General features: G+C 41.5%; 1 protein-coding gene and 1 pseudogene across 1 annotated transcript in view; both read left to right on the top strand.

Annotated features, from left to right (window-relative positions):
- The window catches only part of Erc2 (ELKS/RAB6-interacting/CAST family member 2), a 690,578-nt gene that overhangs the window by 24,257 nt on the left and 638,646 nt on the right, over positions 1-27,675 (top strand). The window lies entirely within an intron of this gene.
- Positions 35-27,675, top strand: part of LOC131919797 (aconitate hydratase, mitochondrial-like) — a 40,446-nt pseudogene continuing 12,805 nt past the window's right edge.

The raw sequence follows: 27,675 nt of genomic DNA, 5'->3' as shown, positions 1-27,675 counted from the left end.
ATTAAAAAAAAAATTAAAAAGAAACGCTAGCATCATGGCTGAGAGCACAGACCTGGGAAAGGTGGGGGATGAGACCGAGGCCCGGAGGTCTGCCCATTGCATCCTTATGACGTCAGGTAAGCCAGCTTCTTGGAGATGCTTCTTGGAGTGTGGAAAAGGGCAAATGATTCCTGCCGAAGACCGAAGCACCACAGGAATGGCATACTCAGTTAGCACTGAGTGGATGCCGGTATTACCCAAATGGTATTAAAGTGACAGAATCTTCCAGAAATTTGGAAACAGGCTCGGAGGTGTATCCGGGGCTCAGGGAATTAGGACACCCTGTGACACAGGGTGCAAAGGCAGAAGGAATGTTACGTTTTTACTCAGGTTCTACGATGATTAGCCATGCCGTTTCTCTCTCTTTTTTTTTTTCCCTCCTATTTCCAACTAGCTTATTCTTTTTATATTCCAGGTTAAATTCCTACAAAAATCTAAATATCACCAGTCTTTTAAATATCACCAAATATTTTGGTTGAGACCCAGCTCCTCACAGGCCCTGCCCTGGGTCTCAGGTGTGAGCTGCAGGCCGCCAGAGGGCCTTGGTGCAGGCACCTTGGCCTTCCTTGAGTGGCATCCACAGTCATCTTCAGTCTAGCCTTTGACTTGTGGGACCCCTCCCTCAGTCCTCCTCCTCTCCTTTCTCCTCCTCTCCTTTCTCCTCCCCCCACTCCCCCCTGTATGCTTTTTGTCCGTTAGTAAGTCAACATCCATTACTTACGGATTTCTAGAATGTCTCCACGAAAACAGTAACTGTTTAATAAATGCTGAGGGAATGTGCTGAGCCTCCTGGCCTTGTGACCATTACAGAGCATGTGTGTGCTGTGGGCGGGAATGTGGAATGTGTAGGGTGCTTTGGTGTGTGTCCTGGGAAAGAAGTCTCTTAGATTCCAGTTCTCCTTCTCCACTAGTGGTTTTCAGCTTGTGTGTCCTTGAGCAAGTGACTTAGCTTCTGAACGTCCATTTCATAGCCCTAAAATAAGGATAATACTCGCGCTTACCTCATGGGATTGTGTGAGGATTAAATTAATCAAAACTTGTGAAATGCTGTGAGCTGAGGCAGACATGGAGTAGGGCAATCAAACACATGTAAGTATTTTTAGTTTTGCATAGGGCAGTTTGAAACATGAAAACTGCTAGGCTTGTGGTAGGCTGAGGCTCTCCGGATGAAGTAAACGTTATTCTCTCACTCATGGAAATGGACATCCATTCTGTGATGATCTGAAGATACTCTGTTCTGAGCACTATAAACAGTGCGAGGGCTCTTGTGGATTTTCTGTGGAGAACATGGCTTAGGAGGGCTTCCCTGCAGAAGTGGGACTTGAGCTGCCATGCCATGGCAGAGAGAGAGAGAGAGAGGGCTTAAGAAGGCTAAGAAGTGGGTGGCAGTGGAGGGACAATGTATGTGTGTGTGTGTGGGGGGGGAAGTAAAGGGCATCAAGGTGGAAGCACAGAGCAACTAGAGCTTAGGACATGTGTTTCCAAAGTCACACTCCAGGGTGACACCTGGACGCCATTGCTAGGGATTCTGCTGCAGTTGTTGAGGCGTGGCCTGGGTATGTGACATGAATGTATAGCTGGGTAGAAACTGATGCTCTTGGATTATTAGAAATGCAAACACCCATGTCCCAGGGCTACACTCAGTGAAATGGGTATTTTAGCAAGATCCACAGGTGATACGTGTGCACAGTTGTGAGAAGCTTCCATTTGCATAGACTCACCCAAAGTGGATTCAAAGGATCTGAGTTCTGACCCCAGAAATACTGATTTGGAAGGTCCGGCCCAGCACCATCGTTCTTGAGACACACCTGTCTGGTTCAAGTGAAGCTGGTTTGAGACAAGATTTGAGAGGGTACTTCTGAGAATGCTGATGGGAATTAGGATGAGAGAGGAAGCGGACCTAGATCTTAGCCTGATGCGTCCTGGGTCCGTCCTCCTGAGAATCCATCTGGGGACTGCTGACATGTTTTGAGTTTTTAAGCTTTAAATGAAGTCCAGAGAAAAGACAGTGTTCACACTAGGACTACTAGTGGTCTGTTACATTTTGAGTTCGGTGAAAGTCATTGAGAGGGAGGATTACCAGCATGGGTTCCTCTGATTTGTCTTTATTGGCCCCGGAAACCAATTGTCTTATGTGGCTCAGGATAATAAAAAGACACTTATCCCGTCAGTTATAATTTTCCAGATGGCTCCCAGGAAAATTTCCAAGTAGAAATCAAATTTATTCAGTTCAAGAACCCACTGGGAAGATGATACAGTCACAGAAAAAGCCAAATTCTCATTGACTTTGAACTCAGTGTCTTTCTGAATTACTGTCTCTCTAGGTTTTGAAAACTTTGTTTACTTTTTTCTTTTCATGACTCTTCTGCATCTTTCTGATTTCCACTTTATTTAATTGTCCTCTTGATTTCTATAATGAAGTTATGAGGTAATTTGATAACGACTTGAAAAATGCATACTTTTAAAGCAAACATTGATTACTTAGTTTGATTTTTTCCTCTTCCTTCCTGATTATAAACACAGTAAGATGGTTCTAGTCAGTGGAGGTTTTGACAGCGTCTAATGTGGTGTGGACAGGATTGGCTTCTATAAAATCTACTATGAACTTTGCGATGATCTGGCAGAGAATTGAGTCAAGCCACCTTTGGGGCTCCAGAGCTCCTACTCCTGAGCTTAGTTTGTGTCTGAAGTCTTCCGGTGCCCTTGAGGAATTGTAGTTAAAGCAAGAGGACCAAATTTTCTGTACTTTTTTTTTTTTTCATGCTCTTGGGGCAATAACGCCTCTCATTTTAGGTCTGGCTTCTTACCCATTGTGGTAGAGGAAAGAGTGCCTAGAAGTTCATGTTCTTTTGATGGAAAAGGAAAAAGCCACACAGGTGAACATACAATTTTTGGAGGCATAAATAGGTACCTTATTCTTGGAATGAAATTGGCAAAGTGCCGTCAACAGTTTAAAAATATTCATGATCCAGTGATGATTCTTCCAGGAATTATATCCACACAAAGTAAAATGATGTTTATCAAAATTGTTCTATATTAAAAATTGACAAAACTAAGCCTGGTAGTGTATGCCTTTAACCCCAGCACTTGGAGGCAGATGCAGATGGAGCTCTGTGAGTTCAAGGCCAATCTGGTCTACATAGCAAGTTCCAGGCCAGTCAGTTACATAGTGAGACCCTGTCTCAAACAAACAAATACCTACAAAACAAAACAAGTTGGCAAAACAGAAACTAGCATAAATATCTGAAGATCTGTTGTGATGTAATGAAATGCCACCCAGACATTTAGATTTGAAGAAAAAAAATGACATAGGGATTATCTGTCTGTCTGTCTGTCTACTTTCTCTCTCTCTCTCTCTCTCTCTCTCTCTCTCTCTCTCTCTCTCTCTCTCTCTCTCTCTCTCTCTCTCTCATCTATCTATCTACCTGCCTACCATCTACCTTTCTTCCTGTCAATCTCTATGTATTATTGATTATCTTTGATCCTTTCCTTTCAGTGAACACAACAGTCAGCCTTAGATGTTTGGATACTGACTTTGCTCAGGGTCACTGCCCATGCTGGCTGCTGCCATTCTTTACTCGTCTTCATCAAATGTGTCCACCTCTCATTTCCTGGACCTTCCTGCATAGTTTCCCATGCCTCCATTTTTTTTTTTTTTTAATGTGGTATGTTGGTGAAGTGGTATTTATTTATTTGGGTGTTTTGCCTGCGTGTATGTCTGTGTACCATGTGCATGCCCTGTGCCTGCAGAGGCCAGAAGAGGGCATCAGGGTCCCTGGAATTGGAGTTGAGGATGGCTGTGAGCTGCTGTGTGGGTGTTGGGCTTCTAGAAGAGTAACCAGTGCTCTGAACAGCTAAGCTCTCATGCCCCATTCTTTACTTTGGCTGACTCATTTGCATGTGCAGCTTACTTATTCTGAACCTTCCTGTTTTCTGTCAGGACTATCCTTCAGATCTCTGAGCCACATGTTGAAATCTATCCATTTATTAAGCCAGGATAAATGCTACTTCCTTTGATAATTGTTTTCCATTCTAATCCTCCCAGCTGGAAATTGCTTCCTCCTCTGAATTTTTATAGCACATTTCTGGTATTGGTTATGTAGTGTGCTTTGTGTATTGCATTCTATCATAATTATTTGTATGCAAGTCTTCTCTTCCATTGTCCCTCCAGGAGACAATCTTACCTTGCTTATCTACAAATTGCTTGTGTTGCCTTAGGAGTCATCTGATATGTATTTTCATGATGGAGTAGTAAAACTAAGAAAGACATGAGCGCCTTTTTTGAGATACCAGACAGGCCTAGAAACTTCCGGGACTGGCCTACAAACTTGGAGCAGTTCATTGTCTCAGTCCCCCACGTGCTGATATTATAGGCATAAACTATCACACCGACATGAGTGAATCTTAAAAGTTGTAGATTTATAGAAAATGAACTGATTTACAAAATAAGTGGCTCCCACACACGTGTCTAATAATTTTCTTCCCTGAGCATATCACTCATTTATGTGGAACATACATGAAACATGAGGAGGCAGATACTCCGAGACACCAAGCCACTGGATATAAGTGGTACTAGTTTATGAAAGGGGACTGTTTTTGTTCATGGGAGAATTTATTTCATAGACGCAAGTCTTAATTGTTGTTTGTTTTCTTCAGTGCAGATACAAATATGTATCTTAATGTAAAGACAGTCATTTTGCGCTAATTAAGAGGCTGAGTATAAATGAGAGCATATTTTGCTCTTGTCACTAAGTGTTGGTATAGAGGGAAGGTGTAGGAAAACCAGTTTTTTTTCAATCTTTGAGGCAGTATAAAGGCCATCTCCAAGGTTTTGCTGGGAGATGTCTGTTGACCGCAGCGTTACATTTGGAATTAGGGGTAGTTTACACATAAGTGCCATGAGGAGGGTTAATAGCCAAGCTAGAGCAATTCCTAAGAACACTAGAGGGTTCATGTCAGGTGGGAGGGAGGAAGCGGTCTCTGTGGGTCTCTAAGTCTCTGTCCTGGCTTCCCCGTGCTTAATATTTTCTGTTGTTGGGAGAAGAGGAGCATGTTCATGAAGCTTTCAAAGTTGGATAAAACAATTAGGGTACATTGAGAACTAGATGAAACCTGAAGACAAATGCCATCAAGGTTAAGTTTAACATAGATAGAGGTTGAGTATCCCTTATCCAGAATGCTGGGGACCAGAAGTAGTTTAGAGTTCAGTTTTTTTTTTTTTTTTAAAGGAGTTTGGAATATTTGTATAGGATTTACTGAGTTGAACATCTCTAGCCTGAAAATTTGAAATCCAAAAGCCTCCAAAATTTGAAACATTTAAGTGTCAACAAAACACTTTAGAAGTTTTAGATTTGAGGATTTAGGGATGCTCAACTAGTATATTTTGGGATATAGCTTTAAATGAACACCCCACCCCCACCCCATCTGTGGTATGTTTGAATTAACTACAGTTCAATGAAGAAAGCTTAAGGAACCTGTTGACCAGGTTTATTTTGTCCTTAGTGTGATGTAGCTAGCAGGAAATTATTAAATAATTATAAAACAAATGGGTGCTGAGGCTATGTTGAAAGAGTGTGATTTCAGTTAAGAGAATGTGATGGCCTCAGTTTATCTTCTCTTGAAGCATCAACCTCTTTTATTCTTTTTTAAAAAAATGCATGAACTTTCTTCCACATATTTTTATTAATTTTTTGAGAACTCCATACAATGTATTCTGAATATATTCACTCCCAATTTCCAATTGCTCCCATTACGACCCTCTCTGCTCTCTTATCTTTTCCCATTCAATATTGACATTGCCTCCCCCCCCCCCCCCCCCATCTAGTTCAGTTTGTGTTGCCCAACTCGTCTTGGGCCTCTGGTATGTGGTTGGCCTACCAGGTGTCACATCTATTGATTCAAAAAAACAGCTCTCACCTAAAAGGTAATGAGTAGTAGTTTATTCTGGACCATGGCTTAGGAACACAGATTTGGGCTACCTCTGGTTCCGTGATCCAACGTGGAAAGAGTTTCTTAAAGTTTTATAGAGCAAAGAAGTCATAAGTCATGATGAATTTAAAATATATTGATGGGTACATCAGATAGGAGTTTACAGCATGATGGGGGTCTCAGATGCCGTTTGATGACATTGGTAGCTTTTGGGCTGGTAGAAGCTAGTGGTCTGCTAATTTAATAGATTTTGCATGTTGGTCACCGGGCAGACATGAAGGCAGTGACAGAGAGGTTCTGACAGAGGAAAGCAAAGAAAGGCTATTCAGGGAGACCAAGTAATGAGTCTCTTGACCTGCAGCTTCCCACCTTTCCATATCGCTGTCATTTTAATGAGTAAGTCAGTCTTGGCAGACACTACTTCTTTCCTGAGTTCACATTCACAGATCATTAAAGAAAACCGACTGTCTCCTAGAAGCCAGAAAATGCCAGTAACTACTCAGCCAGTGGTGGGAGTTCATGCCCACCTTGATGTTATAGACCACCTATGGCTATTATAGTTTTTCTGCATCCTCTTCCACAAAGATCCGTGACCCTTTCCGGGAGGGTTATAATATGTGGGTCCCATTTCGGGCTGAGCATGCTACAGTCCTTTGTTCTCGGCACGTTGACAAATAGAGGGAGTGTCTCTGTGTTAACTGCCATCATTGGCAAGGGGAGACTTTTCTGATGGGGGCTGAGAGATGCTCTGATCTAAGAGTATAGTAATAATTCATAAGGAGTCATTTAAATTTAAATCTTCAGATGTTACATGTTCCATCTGGAATACTCTTTTAGTTCTATATACACAGGGACATGAAGGCAGTGAATTGGATCATTGGAGATTTGGAAACTCCATCATATGATAGAAGGTTGAGTGTGAAGTCTGTAGAAGTATGGACTTGTGGAATAACTAACCTTAGCTCTAAGTTTTTCAGAGCAGTACTTTGCAAACTTCAGAGTACATGATTAATCTGGGGTCTTCTTAAAATGAGGAATATGGATTAATGGGGTTGGCACGGGCCCATGATTCTGTATGTCTAACCAGCTTTTGGGTGGGGCTGATGCTGCTTGTCTTTGGACAAAACTTGGGTGACAAGGCGCCAAGACAGCTGTGTTCGTTGGAACCCTCTGTAACGATGGGGACAGTCTACATGGAAGGATGCTGAAAGAGGTAAGTGTTGATCAGGTTACAGAATAGTAATTTATCTTGAAACGATTTGTACATCGCCGTGTGTTTATGTTGGGGGGAGGCAAATGTTTGGATGAGTAGACAGGAGATTGGAATAGGTCACCTGTGTTTTGACTCATTCTCACAGTTTGCAAACCTGGTGGTTTAGCCTCAAATTCTTAATTTGTGATGTGAGGGTAACAGTCCCTCACTTCACAGACTGGCTAGACCAAACAAGGTTGTCAGTGGTATAATTTACAATTTGTTGGGATGCTGGGTTGTGTAGAATTGAGCACAGCTGGAAAAATTCTGCTTCCCAGGCACTGTTTTACCTCTACAATCTTGGACCTTGTTTGCTTTTTTTCTGTTCATGTGGTTGCCAGAGGGAGAAAAACCAAAATATGCAAGAAAGGAGGCTGTGTGTGAGTGTGTTGCTCGAGTGTGTGCGGAGATGGTTAATAGGGTTAATAAAAATGTTTTACAAATGGCTGTTGAAGTTTCTCTTTAGTAGCCATTGAAAAAAAAGAGGTAGGGGGACTTTAGAGCATAGGCTGTTTTTTTTTTAAGCTTAAATTAAGACTAAATTATTCTTTTCTTTTGATAGCTGATTGAGCTTCCGATTATACAGCAGGCTAAAAATTGGACCACAGAGTAATGAACATTATAAAAACAGGTATTAGTAGAGCTGTTCATTAGAATTTTGTTTATAATTTATTGGCAGAAAATAATAGTTGGTTTTTAGAAGAGAAGCCTTAATATTGCTGGTTTGTAGAAAAATTAAATGTGTTTGGAATCATACAGCATTTCTGTGCATTTCAATTTACAACAGGCAAGTCAGACCCTTCCTTTTAAAAAATATTCCAAGGCAAAGGATTTTATATGGAATAGTGCATCGTTCACAGTGGGATATGAAATGCAGAAATTGTTTAAGATGTTTTTTATTATGGAATATTACTGTGTGTCAAGTATAAGGATGTTACTCAGATTCTAGTTCAATGTTTGTTATGCGCTGAGAGTTTTTATGGAGGATTTTGAACGTGTAGAAGGTATAACAGGAATGTGAGTGAACTCGTCACCTCCCTCTTTGCCTCCCCCCACTCACTCCTCTATGATTCTGAAGCAAATCTCAGGTTCCCCACTAACCAGTGTTTCCACAAATATAGTCATAGCCTCAGTGTCAGAACGAGAAGGACCTTTAAGAAAGCTCTAGCTATAATGCTGTTAGCACATAAATGAAAAATTAATGACATTTAAAAAATTTAATTCAGGCAGTGCTCAAATTCCCCATTGTCTCCTAAGTGTTAGAGTTTTTTTTTTTTTTAAACAATTAGTGTAATTTAGGATTCGAATAAGGACCACATGTTGTGATTGGCTGATGTTTTACATTTTATCCCCCTGCCCCCATTTGTTATTTAGTTATTGAAGAGCTGGGTTGTTTGTCCTGTGGCGTTTCCAGCAGCCTGGATTTTGTTGATTGCATCCCTGCAGAGAGTTGGAAATCTTTCTCCGTTCTTTGTGTTTCTGGAAATTGGTAGCCAAAATTAGAAGCTAGATAAGAATCAGGTTCGTTTGAGGTGGGCTTGGGGATGTGGCTAGTGTTTTCATCTGTGATTGTTCTCTTTCAGGTAAATAATTACATTCCTTGAGTGAAAAAAATGTGTGTGGAGCTAAGGTTCTTGATTTTCTTGTTGTAAAACGTGTATGGAGCTATAAAATTGTTTTATATGAAAAGTTCTGCAGCGTTTCCATAGCATATGGGGGAAACAGATTATTCATAATTAGAAAAATATATTCATAATCAGTAAAAGTTTATGAGGATGTTCTAATTTGTTAAATTTTAACTTTTTAAAGCCATAGGTAGAGAACGTGTTGAAATGATTTGCTGGTGTAATTGAGATTTTCGGTTTGATTCTCTATCCCAGCCATTGTCATATCCTAGGAAGTGTCTCTGAACTTTAGAGGTGTTCTCAGGACTTCAGTGTATCACTTCCAGTCCATGCTTGTGTTCTTCTATGTATGTGCAGTAAGCCAGAACTTCTACAGGGTTTACATCTTTTCAGCTTGTATGAATCTGCATTGATTTATAGGTCACGTTAGTTTAGATGGGAGGACACAGGCTCTAAAGAGTTTCAGACTGAAACATGTACTGTAACCTTTGTGGAGATGTTGGCCTGCCACCTATATATTTATGACGCTGAAAACATTCAATTAATTTAACCATAAATAAATCGTTAAGCATAAATAGTGTGCTGTTTAAGCCCTTGTAAAAACTCTGTTGGGAAGGCATTTTGTTTGCCTGTGGATTAGAGGTAAGCATCATTGGTGCGCCTTATTCATTGACTGAGTATCCACTTGACATGGCCATGTTGGATGCCATGGAAAATTAGATCGAAAATTAGGAGATTTAAATTATAAATCTGCTGTGGAAATGGCAGATTTTCTTTTAGCAAATATAAATACAAGATGTCCAGTCTAAATTTGAATTCTCTTCCCAAGAATTGTTACCTTCAGTCAACCACAGGAAAACAATATTAGATAGGAATTTCCATAGACAAACAGTACACAAGTTTTAAATTGCATACTATTCTAAGAAACATAATGAAATCACCCATTGGCCTGGGTGGAATTTTAATCCCCCTGCCCCTTTGTTCGGAGTATCCATGCTGTATATACTGCCTGCCTGTCAGTCACTTAACAGAGCCCTTGGTATTCGGTTTAACATACAAGATTCAGTACCATCTCCAGTTTGAGCCATCTACTGGAGTTAATGTAAGGATGACTATATGTCTCTAATATTATATGTAACACAGGATAAAATCTGTTTTGTAATTCTGAAACTCAAAATTCGTTGTGTTTTTCTTTATCTTGACATTTCTCCTCTGCTGGAAGCTATTTTGTGACTTTTGGCAAGAATTGTATTTCCCTGTGGCCTTAATCCTCACCTGTGAAGTGTGGGAATTGCAATAGGATTTGCCAGCTTCTTATGTTCCTCTTATAGTAACTCGACAAGGATTTCCCCAAACAAGTACAGAGAGGCAGTTTCGGAAGGATGCTCCTTTCTGCCTTGCCTTACGAAAGGCTGGAGGCAGCTACTGGTGGAGACTGTATCCTTTCCAACTCTGTTTCCCCTTAGGCTGTAGTAGCACAAACATACTCCTAATTTATGCTGGCACATAGCTACACAGAATAAAAGTAAAAATTCCCAATCTTCTTTGTGTGAAAGTATGACCGTGTTACTAAGATGTAACTAATGGGATGTCAGTGCAAATCATAAATACAAATCTGGGAAGCACACAAGGAAAGGGCATGTTTTTCTTCCTTTATCTTTCTCCCTTCTGCTTGAATGTGGACGTTGTGGTTTGAGTTGGAGCAGACATGCTTTCTTGCCCCATGGGGTCAGTTTGCTAATGAGACAATGTGTAGTGGTGTAGAAGAAGGCACAGGCATCTGATGTAGGGTATCAGAACAGGCCTGTATTATGTCCTACAGTTTTTTCTTTTTGTGTGTGTGATAGAGTAAGACATCTTGTTTATTCTTGTTTATTCTCTTGTTATTTGAAACACAACTGGATTTTATCCCAAATAATATAAAAATTAGATATCTCTGTGTGGGCTACTGGCAAAAATAAAGTTATAGTACAACTAACCACACAATGCAACATTGATAAGATATTGGTTTTTTTTTTAAGATTTATTTATTTATTATGTATACAGCACATATGACTGCAGGCCAGAAGAGGGCACCAGATCTCATTACAGATGGTTGTGAGCCACCATGTGGTTGCTGGGAATTGAACTTAGGACCTCTGGAAGAGCAGTCAGTGCTCTTAACCTCTGAGCCATCTCTCCATCCCTGATAAGATATTGTTAATTCTGTCTATATATAAACAATAAGCAACTGAGCTGGGCAGTGGTGACGCACACCTTTAATCCCAACACTCAGGAGACAGAAGCAGGTGGATCTCTGAGTTTGAGGCCAGCCTGGTCTAGAGCGAGTTCCAGGACAGCCAGATCTCACAGAGAAACCCTCTCTCACAAAATCAAAAAAATCCAACCAACCAAACAAACAAAAAAATCAATAAGCAACTGAACGGTTACATATAAATGACTAATCTATAGAACAGGATGTAAGCTATCACTTGTGTGACCAAAGGGTGCTCTGGAATGCATGTGTCTTTGTAGACTTGCCTTTGAAATAATAGCTAAGTCACTAGGGCCTTGGAATTCCATTTAAAACTTTATTGTGTGTGTCTGTGTGTGGTGGAGATGGGAGTTTCACAGTGTTGCCTAGGCCGACCTTGACTCTCTCAGCTTAAACAGTCTTTCTCCTACAGTTTCATGGGTTGCTGGGACTATAGGTGCAAATCATTATGCCCCAAACACATTAAACCATTTTTATATGAATTATATGTTATGTATATATGTATGCATTGTGTATGCATGTGTTATATAGGGAGGAATGTGTGCCATGGCTCATGTATGGAGGTCAGAAAGTAATCAGGGGTATTGTTTCCTTCTGCCATGTAGGTCTTCAGGATCAAACTCAGGTGGTCAGGCTTGGCAGCAACGCATTCCCCCATCAAACCATCTCACTGGCCCCAGCACACATTTTAAAACTGTTGTGTGTGTATGCATGGGTGGGTGGGGCATATGCATGTGTGTGCACAAGTGCATGTATGTGCCCCCACCTGTACATGTGCATGTATGGAGGGCAGAGGTTGATATTGATGTTGGGCGTCTTCCTCTATTGCCCCCCACCTATGTTTTATTTTGTTTTAAGACAAGGCCTCTCTCTGAACCTGGAGATCATAGTTTTAGCTCGCCTGGCTGGCCATCAAGACCCCTGCTTCCACACTAGCCCAGGGGCTGCAGACTTAAGCTGCTACACCGAGTTCATCCCTGGGTGCTAGAGCCCGAACTCAGGGACGCACACTTGCACAGCCTCTTCCTCAGCCCTCCACATGCATTTTCTATGGTCAAGACCATAGAACCAACCTATTTTTTAACTTTAAAAAAGTAAAAATTAATTTTTAAAACTCCTTGTATATTGCTGAAGCTGTACAGAACATGACTTTTTAAACTGGTATCCACTTCCTGTGGGCATTGGGTGTTTGAATGTGGAGCTGTGAAAAATTTGGTGAGTAAAAGGTTTCTGAATGGGAAGCAACCAAAGATGAATTCAGAATCAAGCACAACAGATGCTTTCATAGCCAAGGGCCAGAAAACACTGCAAAGGAAAGCAATCGTTCAGATATTTAGTGTTCCAAGGGCAGCTGTGTGCTAATGTATAGATAACTTTGCCTGTAGAAATTGGCTTTCACCTTGATAATCTTGATATTTGAAATATTTCATTAAAATTATTTCTTTAGTGACCAAGGAGTAAGGGTGCTTGCTCTGAAAGCATGAGGATCTGAGTTTGAATCCCTAGCCCTGGTGTAAAAAGCCATGCATGACTGTGTGTGTCTCAGAGCTGGGGGACAGAGACAGCTGAACACCAAGGCCTCCCTGGCCATGGGGTAGTGAGAGACCCTGTCTCAAGGCAGTGAGGCTGAGAGCCCTAGAGGAAGAGGCCTGATCTCCTCTGGCCTTCACATGTGCATGTGTTCAGCTCCTCTCTTTGTCTAGCAGAGTATAACATCTTTGCTGTTATTTGTGCTACAGGAGTCTAATATGTTTACATGAATTCACATTCCTCCTGTGTCTGCCTCTTCAGCATAGACGACTGATGTGAACCATTACCACTGCTGTATGTTAACTTGAATGTATTACCCAGCACGTTATCAACTATACCATGCTTTGTACACAGTAGGTGAAAGGTAAGTATTTGATTTGACTTAAAATTGGATAACACCCACAAACTGGAAAATTAATCTCTCACCAGATATGACTTGGGACATTATGATGCCCAGGAGACAGGGAAGATTGTTTTTAATATTTTTCATAAAACTTACTAGATTTGAATTAATTTGACATATAAAAAATTCTGTACTTTAGGTATATGGTTTCCCCCAGAAAGGAGAGATGTCCACAATTTCAGTAGTAACCTATTGCTGTGCATGGTTGCCTTATTAGCACACTCTCCTTGATAGGAAGCTTTCATTTCCAACTCTGAAAAGACTCATATTCTGAGACCCCCTTCCCAGGGGATAGCAGGTCATCATTTAGTCTTCTCAGTTCTCTACTTGGTGGAGTTGATAATGCACAGCGTGAACAGCAGACATGGTACCACCAGGTCATCATTTAGTCTTCTCAGTTTATCTACTTGGTGGAGTTGATAATGCACAGCGTGAACAGCAGACATGGTATTTAGACATTGAAGCTCTCTCCCTGCTCCCTATTTCCTACTCCCTTCACTATTTCCTTTTCATGTTTCTTATTCCCAAAATAGAAATGGTGGCAATACCTCATAGTTGATGTGAAGATATTTTCTAAGTGAACGATTGATAAAGCATAAAATTCTAGACAGAGTTAATTACTAACATTATTTTTTTTAAGTAGATGGTCTTTTTATTAGGAAAGAATTAAAGACTTGCATTACAACTTGCAGTGGGCATAAATTACACTTTCTTGATCAGCAGTATTGATGGCTATTCTAAAGTCCACAGACTCAGCCCATTTTTTTGGCTCCAAGTCTTGGTTCAGAAGGTTTAAAAATCAGAGTCAGTGGTGGTTCACGCCTTTAATCCCAGCACTCAGGAGGCAGAGGCAGGCAAATCTCTGTGAGTTTGAGGCTAGTCTGGGCTACAGAGTGAGTTCCAGGAAAGGTGCAAAGCTACACAGAGAAACCCTGTCTCAAAACAAAACAAAACAGAACAGAACAACAACAACAACAACAACAACAAACAGAGTCCAAAGATGCTCCCTTGGTAATGATTTCTTATTAAAAATTGTCAGTCGGTGACAGCCTGTCATCATTTCAATCTGGTAAGATGCACACAGCACTAAGCTCACATGCTCAAACATGTCATTGTCAGCATAGGTTGGCACACATGAAAGTTCAAAAGCACCACCCTAATACTGAGGCTGTGTCTCAAGTTTAGCCGGCCCGACCCCTTTTCTGCACATCATATTGAGGTAAATGTGTTTGTTTTCAGTAAACTGGCTATGGCACTTTATACTAACAGATTGAGTGAGAACCCATCTGGTTAGGTTTTGAATTTGTTTTTTCACTTTTAACACAAGTGTCTGACCTTATTTGGTTGCCAAGCTGCATGCATTAAAAAATACTAGTACCAATCACTAGCAACGAGAACTTTAGCAACGAGTCCGCTGAGTGCTTTTTTTCTCATTAAGGTAGTACAAGTGTTTACATTGTAAAACTGACATGTAGCTTGATCTATAGGAGATAGGACCATCAACTAATATATTTAGATTTTTTGACATTTACTTTTTCTAAAAAAAAAACAACAGTGAATTAATGAACTTTTTTCATTCATTTTTCTTTTTTTTGTGTATGTGCAAGAGATTTGAATAACAAACAATTTGACTTGAAGTAGGAGAAAGTAGTTTAGTATAGATGTCTTAGTTACTGTTCTATAGCTGTGAAGAGGTGCCATGACCAAGGGAACTCTTATAAAAGAAAACATTTAATTGGGGGCTTGCCTGTAGTTTCAGAAAGTTAATACATGATCATCATGGTTGGGAGCAGATAGTCATGGCACTGGAGCAGTAGCTGAGAGCTTTCCTTCCCAGTTTCACAGGTAGCAGGCAGAGAGAGAGAGAGAGAGAGAGAGAGAGAGAGAGAGAGAGAGAGAGAGAGACAGACAGGGAGACAGACAGACAGAGACAGAGAGACAGAGAGAGACAGAGACAGAGAGAGACAGAGACAGAGAGAGACAGAGACAGAGAGAGACAGAGAGAGAGAAAGAGAGAGACAGAGAGACACAGAGACACAGAGAGACAGAGAGACAGAGAGATAGACACACACAGAGAGACATATATATATATATATATATATATATATATATATATATATATATATATATATATATATATATATATGGAGAGAGAGAGACAGACAGGGAGACAGAGAGAGACACACAGAGAGAATTAGTAGACTGGCCTGGCTTGGGCTCCTGAAACCTCAAAGCTTACTGCCAGTGACACACTCCATCCAACAAGGCCTCCCCTCCTAATCATTCACAGATACTTCCATTAACCGGGACCAAGCATTCAAATCATGAGCTTGCGAGGATCATTCTCATTCGAACTACCACAATAGGTCTTCATTTTGTAGTCATTACATGTACTAATTCTTCATAATTACTGTGTCTGTCTTCATCACTGTGTGCTTTTCTTGATCATTCGACCTACATTTTCATCTGTTAGTTTTTTTCGTTAGTCCTCATGTGATGTAGTTCTGCTGTACTGGTATGACCATTTCTTTCCTTGTCAAAGACTCAGACTATTTCATGGATTCCTTCTTTGCTATCTGCATCTTTGATCCCACCCCACTCCCAGTCATCAAGGTAAAGAATTCCGGGACATCAATGATGCAGTTCCCGCCAGCCTCCATTTTGTCGATCACATCCTACAATTCACCTACCATTGGGTTATAATCCATTGACCTCCTGACAGTTCCGAGTTCCCTTGGGTGTAATGGTGCCATCACTATCTTATCAAGTCGAGAGTAGGCTTCCATGAACTCAGTCAGCTGCTGAGCCATGGTGTGAGCCAGGCTGAGGAAGAGCAGAGAGCAGGTGAGGGGGCTGCCCCAGGGCAGGAGCTCTGGCCTGCAGGTCCTCTCTGCACTACTGCTAATGTGCTGGGTGTGCTCTGCAGCAGTCACCACGTGGCTACGCTAGTTTTCTTTTGTCACTAAGGAGGGGGCATACTCAGGGGTGCTTACTGAAATCTGTGGCCAGGATACTTAGATGGAGTGACACTGGCCTCCATCCAGGGCACAGCAGGAAGCTCTGACCCCCTGCTCCTCATGGCCATCTTTCAGTGGAGAATAATTTGCAATGTTGGCGTGAGTGAACTTCTTAAGGGTTTATTTTTGGAATGTCTCCCATGCGTGAGATTGAAGTTGTCCAAGCTATGTTGGACTCTGAATGCTTCACCTGTGTTCTCATTTTAATCCTTCAAACCTCCTTTGAGATGAGTGCAGGAGCCATTATCCTCATTTAACTGATGAAGGCATGAAAGCTCAGGGTCATTCCAAGTCTGAGTCACACTTGGAAATGGGAGCAGGTGCTCTATGTTCAGTGCCTTTCTCCACAGCACATTGCCAACCTCTCCACTGAGCTGTCAGAATGCAACCCTAAAGATGTGTTTCCCGAACCCTTAGTGGGGTTATTATTGTTGCTTCTGGTTGATTTTGATCATATCTCTGTCCCAAATAGAGATATGTGGAAGCCAGAGGTGCCCAGTCCCCTGAGTTGGAGTTACAGGTGGTTGTGAGCTACCCAATGTGGATGACTGAGTTATCTCTCCAGTCCCATGAACTAACTTACTTTTAGCAAAACTCAAGGAACTTACAAATGGTCATGCTGGTAAATGTGCATTTCATGAGTTTGTTCCTCTTTTTTTTTCTTTTATTTAAGTAACATTTTTTTTCATTTATTTTATGTAGTAGTATTTGACCTTGAGCTATAGGGCCCGAAGGAGGCGATGCTTCCTGCCATTGTACATGACCTCTTAAAAGGAGAGGGAGAAGGGTCACATTCCCAGTCAGATCAGAGGACAACTTCAGCTGTCTACTCTGTTCTGTATTCATGAGTATTTCCTCAATTTACCTTAATAAATTTCCCTAATACTTCTTAAATAGACTCCTGTGGATTTATCACTTTATTGTCTTCCTTAGTTATGATAAAAGATAAATTAGGCCGGGTGGCGGTGGCACATGCCTTTAATCCCAGCACTCGGGAGGCAGAGCCAGGCGAATTTCTGTGAGTTCTAGGTCAGCCTCGTCTACAGCGCGAGATCCAGGACAGGCACCAAAACTACACAGAGAAACCCTGTCTCGGGGAAAAAAAAAAAAAAAAGATAAATTAGATACGAAACATTAGACTCACAAATATAGGGTAGATGATAGACTATTTTCTTATTTTGCCAAATACAAATAGACTAGCTATTGTAACTAATTCTTGCTTGATAACTATTCTATTATATGTAATTTTACTACATTAAAGTTAAAACCTTCCTTTTTGATTAGATAATAAAGGGGAAGTACTGTGGGATGTCTTTCTGTATGCTGTGAATATGTGTGGCTCTGACTGGTTGATAAATAAAGCTGCATTGGCCTATGGCAGGGCAGGATAAGATTAGGTAGTATATTCAAACTGAAGATGAGATGAAGAAAAGTGGAGTCAGGGGAGACGCCAGCCTGCCGCTCAATGAGCAACAAGATGCCAGCAGACTGATAACACCATGGCCACATGGCAACATATAGATTAATAGAAATGGGTTGAGTTAAGTTATAAGAGCTAGCTAGCAAAAAGCCCTACTCATAGGCCATACAGTTTGTAAGTAATATAAGCCTCTGTGTGTTTATGTGGGACCAAGTGGCTGCAGGATGTGGGTCGGAGAGATTTGTCCTGACCAGAAATTTCTGGCTACAATTGGTGCCCAATGTGGGGCACGAACCCATGACCCTGAAATTAAGAGTCTCATGCTCTACCAGCTGGGCTAGCCGGGCTCACAACAGATGAGGCAATACACCAAACAAACAGTTAGCTACCTGGGACACCTACAGATACTCTGTAGGATTGACTGTGCTCTGCGGTGGTGGCAGCGGGAGTTTCAAAAAAATGGAGTTGGCAGCAGCCACAATGAACAGTTTTAAAAGTAAAGGAAGTCTGCTGGTAATCTCTAACTAGGTGGAGGCTCTGTTACCTGATCCAGCTAGTACAGTACTAGAAAGGTGCCTCGTGGTATACCTTTCTCTCTGAAGCGGTACTCCATCTGCCACAGAATGTGCGTGCTTCTGGCAGTGGTTACAAGGACCACTGCAGCATTAGCTGCCTGGCCCACAGGCTCCCAACACGGGCCGCCATATTCAGGCGGTCACCTGGGCAGGGGTCAGGCAGTTCCCAGGATGGGGTGAGGAGAACGGTTCACAGGGGCTCTGCAGGGCAGAGGAGAAACTCACCAGCAGCTGCCTGTGGGCCTAAGGACGATAGGGTTTGGTCATGCAAGTAGCCCCAGTAGGGGCATGTTGGGGTCGTGCTTGGGCGCCAGATAAAGTCATAAATCCACAGGAGTCTGTTTAATAAGTATTAGGGAAATTTATTAAGGTAAAAATGAGGAAATACACTCACGAATACAGAACAGAGTAGACAGCTGAAGTTGTCTTCTGATCTGACTGGGAGCAAATCCACCTCACAGGCTGGAGCAGGGAGAAGAGGGATGTGACTCTTCTTCCTCTCCTTTTAAGAGGTCATGTACAATAGTAGGAAACACCACCTCCTTTGGGCCCTATAGCTCAAGGTCATGGGGTGAGCAAATACCACTACAATTTTACATGCAGACCACAGTTTCTCCTCCCTTCTCTCCTTCCATTCCCCCGTCCCCCCCCCCCCCCCACTTCCAGTCTACTCCCCTTCCCATCCACTTCTCCGGCTCCACTCGGAAAGGGACAGGCCTCCTATGGGCTTGGACAAAGTATGGCACATCAAGTTGAGGGAGGACTGCGTGATGTGCCATGCTTTGTTCAGTTCATTCCTCTTACTTCCAATTGGTGTGTTGATAGATTGCTTCCAAGAAAATTAGCACACCATCACTTTCTGTCTAGATTCTGATGGCAGACATCACTAGTAAATAATGCGACTTTCCCACGAAACCTAGTTTTGTCTGTGGAATCCTTGTCAAATCAGAGTACCAGGCAGCCCATCACTGCTGTTTGCTATCCTTTGTTCCTTTTTGCTCTTTGAAACCCTTATAACGTTTTCCTCATTCAGCCATTTAAGTGGGTAGTAGGGGAACGACCCAGCTAGTTTAGTTTTAAAAGCAAGCTGTGAAAAGAAAGTCATAGAATCCTATTTTGGCATAGAAATAAGAACATTACTAGACACCTGGTATTGAGTTGATTGTAGTCCCCCCCCAAAAAAAAATTCAGTGGGAGAATTTCCAGGAAATTGAATGGTGGGCCTTTTGTGCAGGAAAAAATAGACTTGATAGAAAAGCTGAAGAAAAAGCTAAATAAACGTGGTTATTCATCAGGGTGTCTTGTCTTCTGTAGAGACGTTGTGTGGAAAGTATTATTGCAATTTCATTGTGAGAAGACGCTGTTCCACATTTGCATTTAATGTGGTCATGTCTTTTCTTGGCTGTCACTGCTTTAGAATGGAAAAAGAACCATAACTTGAGATAATTTTTACCATTAACTGAGATAATTTTTTACTATTGAAACATCAGCCTTATTTTTGGCTCCTTTTCAGCCAGATGTTTATTTAACCACCCAAATTAAGCCACTTTTATGAAACTGGGCCTATCCAGTTGTTGCTAGTTGCTGTTGTGAACTTCCTCTTCTTGTTCCCCAAAGGGGTGGATCTTGTCTTTCTAGTGCAGCAACAGATTTCCTCTTGTTTCTTAAAGGAAAGCTGAAGGTTTGGGAAGGATGAAATCGATAGCTTATTGGCCATTTTTTTCATGATTTTGGCAGTTTCCTTCAATTTTTAAAAGATTTATATATTATTTGTGTGTGTGTGTGTGTGTGTGTGTGTGTGTGTGTGTATGTGTGTGTCTGTGTGAGTATATGCCATGTGTGTTCAGGTGCTTTCAGAAGCCACCAGAGGGCATTTTATCTCCTGTAGCCATGTTGCAGGAGGTTGTCAGCTGCCTGCTGTGGGCTCTGGGAACTGAACAGGAGTCCTCTGGAGAGCAGCAAGTGCTCTTGACTTCGGAGCAATCTCTCCAGCCTGGGGGATTTTTTTTTTTTTTTATGAAATAATTTTTTTGAAGCTTTGGATATTTCACATCATGTACTCCAATCCTGCTCATTTCCTCATCCTTCCATATCTGCCTTCCATTCTTGTAGCCTACCCCCAAAAGTTAATAAAAAAAACTAAAAAATTAAAAATTAGAAAAGGAAGAAAAAAAGAAACTGAACAAATCAACAACCCATCTTGTCAATCCTTCTGGGCAACGACCTGCTCCTCTATCAGCCGCAGCCTTCTGTACATGTACCAGTCTGCTCCTCCAGCTCTCCTGAATCTCCATCACATATTCGTTCGCTGCAGCAGCATTGGAAGTTGCGGTGTGTCACACAGTACACCCTTTTGCCCCATCAGCCCAAACAGCTTTACTTGCGAATGTTCGTTGCAGTGAGTCATTAGGCTTGTTCCAGGCCTCTGGCTTCTGCTGCACCACCAATACTGCACTCTCCTAGAGACTTCAGATGTCCGGCTGTTGCTCTGAGTCATCACTCTCGAACCACAAGGCGAATAACTCTTTCCTCCTTACACTGCCTTTGTCGTAGTTCTGTCACAGCAACAGAAAAGTAGCCAATGTTCCCCGCCAAGTGAGAGCTTTCTAATACCATTTGTACAAGTACAAATCATTTTCATACTGAACAGCTATGAAGCACAGTGTGGACCAAAGGACAGCACTTAATGCCCAGAGGAGTAACCAAGAGAATCCACAGAGCCTGACTTCTTAAAGCTTAAAGTATAGACTCCCAGGGCAAATACAAATGCTATCATTTCCAAGAGAACTTCTAAAATTCCTTTCCTTGTTCTACATGCTCACAGTATTCTACCCCCAGCATGCTTTGTCCTGCATCGGTTTCTGATTTACTTTGTCAACCCCATGTATATCTAATCTCCCCTGTCTATCCAAGAGAAGATTGATTCCTCATCTATTCTTGAACCCTGAAGGCAAACAAACAGAGAACAGTTTAACAACTTGGGACTCCACTTGTCTTGGGCTATGCACACATCACTCTCCAACAATGTGCCTAGGAACCTATTAGCAACATGGGACCCTCACCTATACCAGGTACATGCACACCCCTCTCTGAACAATGGAATCAGTTCAAATTCCCCTTACTGATCACCAAACTTAAAGAGATTCTATTCAGCAGGAAGCTGCGAGCTCACAACTGTAACCTCAAAGCAGAGAAAACAAACTGGAGATGAGTGAGACTTTGAACTCAAAGCTTGTCCTCAGTGAGGTGCTTCCCCCAGAAAGGCTGAGCCACCTAAACCTCCTCCACAGCACCACCACCTGGGGACCAAGTGTTCAACCCAAGAATATGGGGACATTCTCATTCAAACCACTGCAGAGGGGAATGTAAGGGAGATCAAATAAGAGTCACCTGTGAGAATCGTGACTCCACAGTAGAGTAAGAAGATACCTGTGAATTCTAGCTCTCCCCACATATCCAACTGTTTTAGTCACAGGCATGGAGTTGTTGTTAAAATAAGAGTTAGAGATTGTGATGTGTGACTTGCTTGGTCCTCGTCTACAGTCGGGTCTCTAGCATTGATGACTGGCTCATACACTTCCTGCAAGGATTCTCTTGGAAAAGAAAGTGGAGACAGAGGATGACTGTATTCTTCATTGAAATGGAATTTGATTACCCTTATTTCTGTTTAGGTGGTAAGAAGAGCTCAACTAGAGAGGTTATAAAAGCTCCTCAGTTTTTTTTTTAAGACACTGAGGGCTTGGATGCATTAGCAAAGGTGACAATGTTGTCATGGTGAAGGAATATTATCTAACACCAGCGTGCCCTGATCCAGGTTTCACAGACACAAGCAGCAGATAATTTGAATAGTGAAATAAACAAGGAAGAACAGCGGGAAGGACACATTCAGGATAGTCTACTGCCTATGTTACTGGCATACTCATTTTAGAAGGTTTCAAAATCACCTTATCATGCACCAAGAGGACTGAGAGCTCCCATGATGTGATGAATGATTTGAGGATTGTTTTAGACTGGGATCAAACTGTTGCATTTTATAAGAGTTGGTGGTGGTGGTGGTGAGTGTGTGCATCAGGCTTTGTAATAAAACAAAATGGTTAGATCTCTCATAGTAATTAGGAACAATTTTAGTTCATAGCATTTTTGCGTAGTCAAAGTTAACCCAGTTAACATTTCAAATATCTGTATTCTATTCATACGACAGCTAAAATATGAATGTAACTTTAAGATACATATAAAACCCTTATACATTTAGTGACTCTTATATGGCACATTTTTGGTAAATTTTAAATAGCATTTTTATATATCCTAATATGCCTCACTTCTCATCGTTGGTGATTAGGCTTTATCTCCTTGTCTTGACAGTTAAGTTCTAGTTGCGCAGAACCACTGTTTGGTTCAATTTTAGCTTCTGATGTGACTAACAGAATGCTGGGCCCACATCTAATGGACATCTGTGACAAGAGAACACCAGAGAAACCAACCCGTGTCCCCGATAGGCAGTTCCAGGCAGCTTCTTGCTGTCAACAAAAGGCCCAGGCTCTGTTCTTATTGGAGAAAGAACTGTTATACTTAGTTTTTGTTTTAGCATGCTCAAAATCACAAGGCCCATTGTACTGGCCCTTGCTTTGTAATTGTCATTATAGTGCACACACTTATCTCTGTTTGAAGTCTAAGGAGCAGTGGCTGCCTCCGTGGTAGTGCTGCACCATTCTTCTTTTTAGAGCCCAGTACCAAGGCCGTCTTCTAGCACACACAGCCAGTCAAAGTGTGAGTTCTGGACCAAGAGGTTCCAAGCCCTGCTTAAAATCAGAAACACTAGAGGAAACTCAGAAAGAAAATAGAAAACAAAACCAACAAAACTCAACACCAGAGATACTGGTTTGCAATAGCTAGGGTGGAGCCCACAGTTTGAAATTTTCTCTTGATGTTTTGGAGTGTCACCAGAGTTAGGAAACTCAGGATAATCCCATGATCCCACTCTTTCTATCTTGATGACAGAAAAGTGTAATCAGAGTCGCTCTTTATTATCACCACACTAGGAATAAGAGCAAAGATATTTTGAATATTTCACTTGGCTTAATTGTTATTGTGATTTATTTTCACATTGGTTATCCTGAATTAAACAATCTGTTTTGTTTCTGTGGTTGAATTTTCAGTCTTTTTTGACTTTCTTCTAACAAGTGATTTGGGGCTTCACAGTATAGAACACTCAGATAAATGTAACAAATATAGCTGAAGAAAGTAAGACATTTTAAAGAGAATGCATATATTTATGGGCCATTCTTAACAACTAGAGCTGTTTTTCTTTTTTAAGAAAAAGATGTATTTATTTTTATTTTTTTTGTGTGAGCCATCATGTAGGTTCTGGGAAGTCAACCTGGGTCCTCTGCAAGAGGTCTTAATGGCTGAGCCACATCTCCAGCCCCTGGACTGCCTTTTTGTTTGTTTGTTTGTTTGTTTTTCAGACAGGGTTTCTCTGTGTAGCTTTGCGCCTTTCCTGGGACTCACTTTGTAGCCCAGGCTGGCCTCGAACTCACAGAGAGCCACCTGCCTCTGCCTCCTGAGTGCTGGGATTAAAGGCGTGCGCCACCACCACCCGGCGCTTTTTTTTTTTTTTTTTTAAGGAGGAAATGAGTTGAACTCCAGCATTCCTCTCTCTCTGCCTCCAAACTGTGGCTATAGTGCGCAGCAGCTTCATGCTCCTCACCCCACAGAGAGAGCCACTTTCTTATTTAAAAAAAACTTTATTCATTTTTCTCTCATACAATCACACAATACATCCCACCACAGTTTCCCCTCCCTCCATTCCTCCAAGGCTCTCTCCAACCCGCACTCACTTTCCCTCTCCTCCAGATCCACTCTTCCTCTGTTTCCCTTCAGAAAAGAACAGGCCTCCCAGGGATATCCACCAAACATGGCATAACAAGTTACAACAAGACTAGGCACAGACCCTCATATCAAGGCTGGGAGAGGCAACCCAGTAGGAGGTAGAGGGTCCCAAGAGCAGGCAAAAGAGTCACAGACATCCCTACTCCCACTGTTAGGAGTCCCACAAAAAAAAAACAAAAACAAAAACAAAAACCCAAGCTGACAATACATGCAGAGGACCTAGCACAGAGCCTCGTAGGCTCCCTGCTTGCCGATTAAGTCGCTGTGAGCCCCTGTGAGCCCTGCTCAGGTGATTCTGTGGGCCATGTTCTCGTGGTGTCCTCAATCCCTCTGTAGAGCCTCTGTTTCAATCACACTTTCTCTGGCATTGTGGACCGTGTCCTCACATTGATCCACAATAAGCCCCTCCATCCTTGTTGATTTGTTAGTGTTTTGACACAGCAATAACAAAAGTAACTAATAGACTTTCCTCTCTCTTCTTCTTTTCCCTCCCTTCCTCCCTCCTTCCCTCTTCCCTCTCTCCCTCCATCCCTCCCTCCCTCCCTCCCTCCTTGAGACAGTAAAACACTAAGAAGAGTGTGCTTCTGAGTCTATTCGCTTCCGTTGTCTAATTCATTTTCTAAACAGGTAAATCTGTGTGAGCACTAGTGTGTCTTCCCTCACTGGATGAAATAGAGGTGTTAAGCAAATCATCTAATACTCCAAATAACACTGACAATGAGTGAGCTAGAAGACATTTCTCATTTTTTATCTAATAATATTCGGCATGTATTCATTACAATAATGGCTGTTTTAAGTGTGAGATTCATAGGATTTCCATTGCATAGTCCAAATTAAAAAGTTCTTCCTTTTTCATCCATTGTGTTTAGTTAAATGCACCTTCCCTGGTCTTGGCCTTGGGAACTGATGGCTGAGAAACTGAGAGAAACTGATACTCACAGAAGTGTTTTTCTTTTCTTTTGTGGTTATCCCAATTTTGAAGTGGTTTCAGAGAGATTGTAGGTGTAAATTGGCCTAGTTTCATAGTCAATTATCATTTAAGATCATTTGGAATTGTTTAACAGATAGACCATAAGCAATTTTCACATATAAAAATAGGACATAATAATTAGCTTCTGTTTCCCATGTGTTTAATATTTCAAGATCAAATCTGTAACTTGGAGCAGGTGGACATTTTGCTTTATTTGTGAGGTTTTCTTCTGTAGTCGCTTCCCACTTTCTAGAAAAGGTGTTGGACTGATAGCTTAGTTCCTCATCAAACATACTTGTTGCTTTTAACTACAGTCGGTTGGGTGTTGGTGTTAAGAGCACGAGGTCTCGTTTCCCACAAGTGCTTTCTCAGACTTTCAGCATTTATTTGTTCGCTCCTACTCTGCTAAGATCCTAAAAGATAATTAGCCGTGGAATGGAATTGAGCTAAAAGAAGAGGAGCAGAGAGGAGAAATAAATGGTGGCTGCAGTGGGAGGTGAACATATCTAGGAGTGCTCCAGCTGTAGTGGGAAAGCATGCAGACCACCGCGCTTGGTGCTGCCCAACCAGACTTTCAGCTTTCTTAACTGGAAAGGCAGCGTTAATGCTTCTCCGTGAGACTGTCAGGAAAAATGGGAACTAGGCACTAGAGGAGTTTTCAGCTAGAGGTGATTTTGCTGTCTGGGAAGGCATTTGTTGGTATCTGTTTTTTTCCCCCTTCAGTGTTAGGGGTTGAACCCAGGGCCTCATGCATGGTAGCAAACTCTCACTGAGCCACAGTCATAGCCCTCTAGACACATTTTTCATTGCTGTGCTTATTGTGGGTGGAGAGCTGTTCACTGGTATTGGGCACAGGTGCTAGTTAGCTGCTAAGCATCCTGCAGTGCATGGACCGGCTTCCACAAACATGAACACACATGTCAGTCGTGTTGGATTTGAGAAGTCAATCTTAGCACATTATATGGTCCAGAGTGAAGACTCAGAAAAATGAGTTTTTATCATCATCTCCATTGTCATCTTTTTTGTTTTTTTGTTTTTCTAGACAGGGTTTCTCTGTGTAGTTTTGGTGCCTGTCCTGGATCTCGCTCTGTAGACCAGGCTGGCCTCAAACTCACAGAGATCCACCTGGCTCTGCCTCCTGAGTGCTGGGATCAAAGGTGTGCACCACCAACGCCTGGCTTCATCGTCATCTTTATCAGTAACTGCTGATATAAAACTCTTGTTCATTGCCAGTTTTGGATTTTCCTTTGAATTTGTTCCCCAACCCCTTCTCTCTTTTTTTTTTCCCTTGTAGGTGAATTTATCTCTGTTCCTCAAAATTAGACTTTTAACTTTTACACTATTTTTCTATTTTTCTCATGTATACTCATATCAGAGCAAGCTCTCTTGACCATCTATTTCTTTACTTTAACATTATTTTTTTCTGCTGTTAAATCATTGTACACTCTAGAGTCAGAGTGCTAGGATTGAAACCCATACAACACTACCTTCTTGAAGTGTGCAACTTAGTTTATTTTTTAAGCTTCAGTTTTCTGGCATGGCATGGAGATTACTAATGTATCTTCTCATAGAGTTCTAGTGAGCATTAAAAGAAATGAGCTACATGAACCTCTTGGCTTAGTGTTGACACCAAAAAGGTATGTATATGTTGGTATACACATACCAGTAATATATACTGAGCAGTATATACCATTTCATAAGTAAATGGAAGTTGCTGTGGGCTATTTTCCTTTTTAAAAATTGTTATGTAGTTGGGCTTTGGCTTAAATCCATGAAAGCTAAGCTGTTTTGATTAGTAATCAAGAACACAGAAGATCTTTCCTTAACTAACCCTGCTCTGCCCAGTTCTATAGCCACAGCTGTGTGAGGCTCTTGAGCATTGGAAGTGTGGGCTGTCTGAGTTGAAATGTGGTTAAATAGGGCATACACATTTAACAGATTTGGTACAACAAAATTATAATAAAATGTCTCAGAAATTTTCAATATTGATTTTGTCTTGAGATGAATGATTTTTGATATAGTGGGTTAAATAAAATATATTATTGGAACTAATTTTTAACACATAACTGTTTTTATGGTTTTTAAATGTGGCTGCTAGAATATGTAGTTTCATGTGTGGCTTGCATTATATTTCTGTCGTACTGCTCAAGGCTAACCTAACCTAAGAGGCAAGCTCCTCAAATGAAGGCACATCTGTCCTAATCAGTATCTCTGAATGGTTTCTGGCACACTCTCAACAAGGTAGGAAGGGGAGTCTGTCCCTTGAGCCCAATCTGTCTGGCTTATGTGGTGACTCTGTTAGTTACTTCAGTTCATTGCTGTGACAAAATATCTGACAAAAGTAATTTGAGGAAAGGTTTATTTTAGCTCATGGTTGGGAGTGCACTTGACCATGATGGAGAAGGCATGGGAGGCTAGAGCCAGCCTAGCTCTGAGGCAAGAGTGGGAAGAAGCAGAGAGAGATGAATGCTAGTATTCCACTCACTATCTCCTCTTTCTTCAACCTGAGGCCCGAAGTCCATGAAATGATGGTTATCACACTCAAAGTGGGGCTTCCTTCCTCACGTAAACCTAGAAACACCCTCATAGATACGCTCAGGACTGTCTCCCATGTGACTCCACAGCACACCGAGTTGACCATCAAGATTAACTATTACAGAGACATTTTAAATTGATACAGTGATAAAAAATGACATGCACATGACTTTGTACTCTCTTTGGACTTGGACTTTTAAGGAGGAAATGTGGTTTCTCTGTAAAGGTGCAGCTCCCC

Source organism: Peromyscus eremicus, chromosome 9, assembly GCF_949786415.1.
Source record: "Peromyscus eremicus chromosome 9, PerEre_H2_v1, whole genome shotgun sequence".
In the NCBI taxonomy this organism is placed as follows: Eukaryota; Metazoa; Chordata; class Mammalia; order Rodentia; family Cricetidae; genus Peromyscus; species Peromyscus eremicus.
This window is presented reverse-complemented; position numbering and strand designations above follow the sequence as displayed.